The sequence below is a fragment of the Pediculus humanus genome, genomic scaffold, assembly GCF_000006295.1.
Source record: "Pediculus humanus corporis 1103172108310 genomic scaffold, whole genome shotgun sequence".
Classification (NCBI taxonomy): Eukaryota; Metazoa; Arthropoda; class Insecta; order Psocodea; family Pediculidae; genus Pediculus; species Pediculus humanus.
Genome location: NW_002987879.1, coordinates 391,723 through 398,663, shown reverse-complemented (window position 1 = coordinate 398,663; position 6,941 = coordinate 391,723). Strand labels below are relative to the sequence as shown.

The 6,941-nt window shown below is 25.6% G+C and overlaps 1 non-coding gene across 1 annotated transcript; it reads left to right on the top strand.

The window, feature by feature from the left end:
- Positions 1 to 3,022: 3,022 nt before the first annotated feature.
- Phum_PHUM585510 lies at positions 3,023 to 3,104 on the top strand. The gene has a single exon. It is a non-coding gene; the product is annotated as a tRNA-Ser (tRNA).
- Positions 3,105 to 6,941: the final 3,837 nt, after the last annotated feature.

Sequence of the window (6,941 nt, the reverse complement as noted above, 5' to 3'; positions counted from 1 at the left end):
TCGTTTAATCTTTTCCAAAAAAAAAAAAAAATTCCAGCCTTTCATTTTTCTCTCCAGTAGATTTTTATTGCTGACGACGCGATTATTATTATTATCAATCGCCTGTGAAAAAAAAAAAAATTGGAACGAAAAAATCGCGTCGTCGTCATCGTCATCGTCGTTTATTTTAAACTGGAAAAAAAAATTCATCTGATAATAATAATAATAATAATAAAAGTTCCAGACGAAACGAGACTTAAGTAAAATTCGATTATGATAAAAAAATTTTCTAATGTCACGATCCACGCCCAAAATGAATTAAGGCATAAAAAAAATATGGCGGACGGACCACGCAAAGGGTAAAAATGTTATTATTACTGTCAAGTCGAATCAAAAAAAACGAACGTAAATTTTTTTTTTGATTATAAAAAACGTAGAAGAACGTATTAACAACGTTCACGCGATTTATACCGAACGTTTCACTCATTATTATTATTATTATTATTTCCGCCATGTTTTTTTTTCAGTAATTAATTTAATAGTTTTTTTTTTGGTAGAAAAAAATTTTAAATTTTATTTACGATACCTGTTCGATTTAGTTTTGTATATATACGCGTTCGTGAGATTTTTAATCGGTACCTGATCGATTTTATTTACGTCACGAACCCGGGATTCGTGGCATTAACCGTACCTGATTTATTTATTTACGATAAATCGTGATATTTACAAAAAAAAAAAAATATTTTCGTGATTCGAGTGGTAAATTTGGGCGGACATTTTTTTTTTTTTTTCGATTTGATTTCTTAATCTTTTCCTGTTCTTATATTTTTTTTTTTTATCAAATACGTCGTTTCGTTTTCTTCTACCACGTTTTTTCTACCACGTTTAACGTCACGCCGTCTATAAATTATCAAACTTAATAATTATATATATAATTTTTCATTTTTAAAAAGAAAACAAAAAAAACGTAAATTAAATAATTTTTTTTTCCTCTTTTCTTAAACGAAATTATTATTATTATCATCATTATTATCATCATCATCTTAAGGTTGAAAATTAATTTTAGAAAACGTAACAAAAACCTATTTAAAACAACAAAAACAACGACAACAACAGCAACAACAACCTTTTTTTTTTAAAAAAAAAGAGTCGGGAAGAATTTTATTATTATTATTATTATTATTTTTTACTTCCTCGTTTAAATTAATTGTTTTTTCAATGATTTTCTACAACCACGTCACTACTACTACTACTATTACTACTGTCACGCTGAAAATGATATTATTATTATTATTATTATCATTGTTATTTTTAACCCCTTAAGGCCTTTAGACATTTTAAATTAAACGTTTGTAAAATTTTAAAATAGGAAAACGTTGAGGAAAGGTGAGAGACGAGAGAGGAGGGGTTGGTGGGGAGGAGGATAGAGAAAGAAGAGAGATAGGGGAAGCAAAAGAGAAGCGAGAGAGAGAACAGATTTAAATTTACGTAGCATGAAATTAAAATAAGAAGTCAAATTTTATTTAAAACAAAAAAAAAAATTATTAAAAAAAAAAAAAAAAATTGATAACGCATGAATTTCTATATCCCTCACTCGATTTACTTCCGGAAAAAGAGGAAGGGAGGGAGCGGGGGAAGGTGGAAAGGAAAAAAAAAGTTTTCATCCTTTTTTTTATTTCTTATCAGTAGTACTTTTTGTGATAAGAACAACAAAAAAAAATATTCGATCGAATAAGGTTTTCATAAAAAAATTTCGTAATTTTTTCACGTATTTAATGCAAAATATTAAAAGTTTTTTTATTATCTCCAGGCTTTTTCTCTTCTCTTCCGGTTTCTTTTTTTTTCTTACTCTATGACTACAAAACACTAAAACTAATTACGATGTATAAACCGCAGCAGACGAAAGAAAAAAATTTTTTTTTTTACGTGTAATCAACGTGAAATTTATTTTTATTGTTTTTATCCTGGAGAAATGAAAAAAAAAATGAAACACATGCTGTCTGGAAAATATCAGGAATACGTTCGATTTTTTTTTCTGTCTTCTGCTTTTTTTTCTCTCCTCATATTAAAATTTTACACTTAATTTTTTTTTCTCGTCTTCTGCTTCTTTTTTATTCCCCTTTCGAATTTGATTTTATCATAACTTCATAAATTATTTGCCAAAAAGTAATTTTTTTCGTTATTAAAAAAAAAAACTTATTGTTATTATTATTATTATTTCTTTTTTATGGTGGATCCATAGAGAGAGAGAGGGAGAATGAGGGGAGAGAGAGGGAATTTTATGGAAAGTAAAATGTCGCAAGGGCAAAACGTCGCAGTTTGAAGAGATAAAAAAAAACTTTTTTTTCTAAAAAAACTTTTTACGCTTTTTTCGATTTAAAAAAAAAAAAATTTTCTCTCCAGGAATAAAAAAAAAAAAAGGGCACACGAGGTATATATAAAGCAATGTTTCATATTATTATTATTATTATTATTATCATTATTATTATTATTATTATCATTATTATTATTATTATTATCATTATTATTATTATTATCATTTTCAAGAGATAAATTTATTAGAAAACTTAGAAGAAAACGTTTATTATACCAAAATGTGTGTGTGTGTGTGTGTATAAATAATTTTAAGGGTTTTAAATTCATGTTTAGTTAAGCAGACGATTTTAAATAAATAAATTTTTCAAAAAAAAAAACAACAAAAATTTGAATTTTTTAAACATTTTACATAAACCCCCCATCCCCATCCTTCCACCGTCGTCTCCTCTTTTAAAAGCAGACGATAAAATTTTGCCAAAAAAACAAAACAAAAATTTTTTTTTTTTTTGGGATAAAATCAATTTTTTTTTTCGTTTTTCTTCTTCTGGAATTTTCCATGAAAACGATAAATAAATAATTTTTTTTGTTTTTGCATTAATTATTACGTGACGTCGCCATTCTTAATTTTAATTACTCGAGTAATTAATTATTTAATTAAAAGTAATAATAATTTTTTTCCCCCCCTCGTTCAGACTAGGAAATGATTTTATCGGTTATGATAAACAACGACGAGGTGGCCGAGTGGTTAAGGCGTTGGACTGCTAATCCAATGTGCTCTGCACGCGTGGGTTCGAATCCCATCCTCGTCGTAAAAATAATTTTTTTTTTTTTTCTTTAATCTTCAAACAGGTTTACAATACCTTGATGATGATGATAATAATAAAAATTTACATAATTATAATACAAAGAATCGGTAAAAATTGAATGAAAAAAAAATGTCTCGATCGGTTGTCTTTTCATTAAAAATTTAAATAAATAAAAAAAAATTTTAAGTTTTTCCGGTTTCGTTTTTCATTTTCTTCTTCTTATTCCACGATAAAACACTTTAAATACAACTTTCAAAACGTTTAAAAGATATTAAAAAACCTTAAAATTCTTTGAAATTTAATTAAATTACAAAAAAAAACTTTTCTTTTTTTTCTCATTCTTTTCGGTTTTTCTTTCTAACAAAGGAAAATTTAAAAGGAAAAAAAAAAATTTGTTTAAATCCGAAACCTTTATCAATTTACTTGACAGTATGAAAAGTTACAAACCGACTTATTATTATTACTAAAATTATTTTTCCGAATGATAAGCATTATGTCAATTTAAAAAAAAAAAAAAAAAATTTTTTTTTTTAAATTTTAAAAATTTAAATTTCGATCATTATTATTATCATCGTAATAATTGATTTCCGGTTGAACGAAATTAAACAAATATCAATTCTTTCTCACAAAACATAAAGCAGAAGCAGAAGAAAAAAAGAAAAAAGAAAATTCAATAATTATTATTATTATGCATTTTTTTCTTTTTTTTCAAAATGGCGGCGGCGTAAATATAAATTTCGATTGTAATTTATATTTTATACGAAATAAAAATAATGAGATTCTTTTTAACCATGTAAATTTCAAATAATAATAATAATGATGATGATGAAAAGCAAAAAAAAAAAAAAAAGTTTTGAAAAGTGAAAAAAAAGAGAGAAAAAGAGAAAGAGAAAAAACAACATTCGGTCACGAAAATAAGACATAAAAAAATTTTCAATATATATAAAAAAAAAACCATCGTAAATACGTAATCATTTTTTTTCCTTTTTTTCCTTTTTTCCTTTTTTCCCTTTTTTCTAAAAAATGGCGGTCGATTTACAAAAAAAAAAAAAAAATTCGAAATGATTTTTTTTTTTTCATCGTTATCATTTCACGTTTTGTTTATTCACAAAAATCTAATTTGAATAAATTTTAAAAACTTTACACGAAATCTATCATTCAGTCAATCAATCAATCAATCAGTGAGTCATTTAAACTATCGTAATTTTATATACATGTACGAAAGAAATTAAATAGAATTTATTAGAAAAGTTTCCCGTAAAAAAAAGAAAATTATTCGTTTACTTTTTCATTATTCAATAATAATAAAAAAATTTTTGTTTGATTTAAGTCACGTAAATCTTAGTCTAATGCCACGAGTTTTCCCCCACCCCCTCACGTTTCCTTTCGATTCTTTTGCCACGAATATCATCACTTATTTATTTATTTAATTTGCGGTGGAACAAGAAGAAGAAAGAAAAAAAAATTATAAATGCGATCCGTTTGTTTACTTTTTTGAAAGTAGTACCAACCTTACCAAAAAAAAAAAAAATTTGTTTCGATTTCCTTTTACCTTCCTTCCTTATTTCCTTTTATCCCTCTCACATTTAAAAAAAATATATATACGTATAAATCTTTTCCGTCGTTTTAACAAAAAAAACAAAAATTAAATTTTCCATTTTGACATTTAAACTTCCTTTTTTTTTCCTTTGAGAAAATCATTCGTTGATGATTTATTATTATTATTACTATTATCATTATCATCATCATAATGTTAACGCGTTAACGATAAGTTTATAAATATCGGTACGATATGATTTTATGTATATATATAGGAAATATTCAAAGGACAAATATTTTCACGTAAATGTTTAACGTGTATATAGATAAATAAATTAATCCTTTGAAGAATTTTTAATATTGACAGGAAATTGTAACTTCATTTTCATTTCAAAAATTATTTTCAATATGGAGTTTATCCTTTGGCAATTTCCTTTTTCTCTCTCTGTCTCACTATCTCTCTCTCTGTTGACTTTCTACCGAAAGTCAAAGTCAACACTTTCTCATACGAACCTATATACGATACAAAACCTGCCGCCATTTTTTTTTCATCGTCCCCTCTCTCTACTTCTTTTTTTCCCCGTCTCATTGTTTTTTTTTATTTCCCCCCTCCCATTTCTTTTCTTCCCTCCAATTTTTTCTCCCCACCCATTTTTTTTCTCGCCGCCCATTTTTTCTCTCCCCCCCCAATTTTTTTTTCTCCTCATTTCTTTTTTTTTTTCTATCCATTCTCTTCTTCCATTTCTCTTATCTTTCTCTTTTCTCTCTCTCTCTCTTATTACCCCTCTTTTTTTTTTCTTTTTTTCCCTCTCTACTTTTCTCTCTCTTTTTTATCTTTCCCCCTCCTTCTCTCTCTCTTTCTCACTCGCTTGTAATTTTTTACCTCTGCATTCGATATTCATTTACGGTAATATTCAAAGTAAAAATAAAATGATGAGAAAAAGCAAAAAAAAAAAAAAAAAAGAAAAACATTTTTCACGAGAAAATTACTCGTGAAAATAAAAAGGGGTTGTCGAGATTCAAATTTCAAAACAGGTGGAAAAAAAAAATTGGTGAAAAGGTCAAAAAGGTCAAATAGAAAAAGAATAGGTTGGAAACAATTTTTTTTTTTTTTCGACTCTCTCGTGTTTCTTCTCTTTTTTAAAAATTTAACAACAATCGACCTTTTCTTTACTTCGTTCGATACGAAAATTTTCTTCTTTTTTTTAATTTTAACGGCAAATGAAAAAAGAGAGAGAGAGAAAGCGAGAGAAAGATGGAAAGAGAGAGAGAAAGGGAAAAAAAAGGAAGAGAAAATTTTGTTTTTCTATTTTGCCCTTGGGGAGGTTATTCTTATTTTTTTTTTTCTTCCAGAAAAACTTTTCTTCTTTTTTATTATTATTATTATTATTATTATTATTATTATTATTATTATTATTATTATTATTATTATTATTATCATTTTTATTATCATTATCATTATCATTATTATTTTTAAATTTCAAGATTTCATTTATTGCGGTTTTTTAACGAAGAATAAAAAAAAAAAATAAGGAAAACAATTTTTTTGTGTGTTTGTTGTCTTCAATTTCGTTGTTTGTCGTGAAAAATTATTTTTTTAATAATTTTAACATTTTATCTAATGCCACGAAATTTTCATTTTTCTCTTTTCATTTATATACCGCGAATTTTATATTTGCAAAGTGGTTTTTATAATTAATATTAATAAATAAATAAAATTTTGACGAATCGTTATTAAAAATTTCATTTTTAAAATAATTACAAACAACAAAAACAAAAACAACAAACTGGAAAAATTTGTAAACAAATTTGTGCATTCATAAAACAAACGAACAAACGACTTTGATAAATTAAAACATTTGATGATGGCAACAAAATCTAGAGAAGAAAAAACATAAAAAATAATGAATAAAATGTTAACTTAAAATTATTTCACGTCAAATCAAATTCTTCCTTTTTCTTGTTTTTTTCCAACAACAACAACAACACCCGGAAAACAAAAATAAAAAAAATTTGTCTTGGAATTTTTTTTTCGAAAATATTTTTCAACTTGAAAAGAAAAGAAAAAGTGGAAATAGAAAAAAATAAGTGAGAAAAAAAATCGACGACGACGATATAAATCTGTTGTAAATATACTTCCGGAATCGTTTTCACCCCTACTTCCACGTTTTCTCTCTTTTTAATCTGTCTTATTGATTGACGTCTTATTTTTCCGAAGAAAAAAAAATTTTTTTTTTTTCTTTTTCCACGTTGAAATTGTTTTTTTTTTTAAACGCGTAAAATTTTTAAGCATTCGATTAA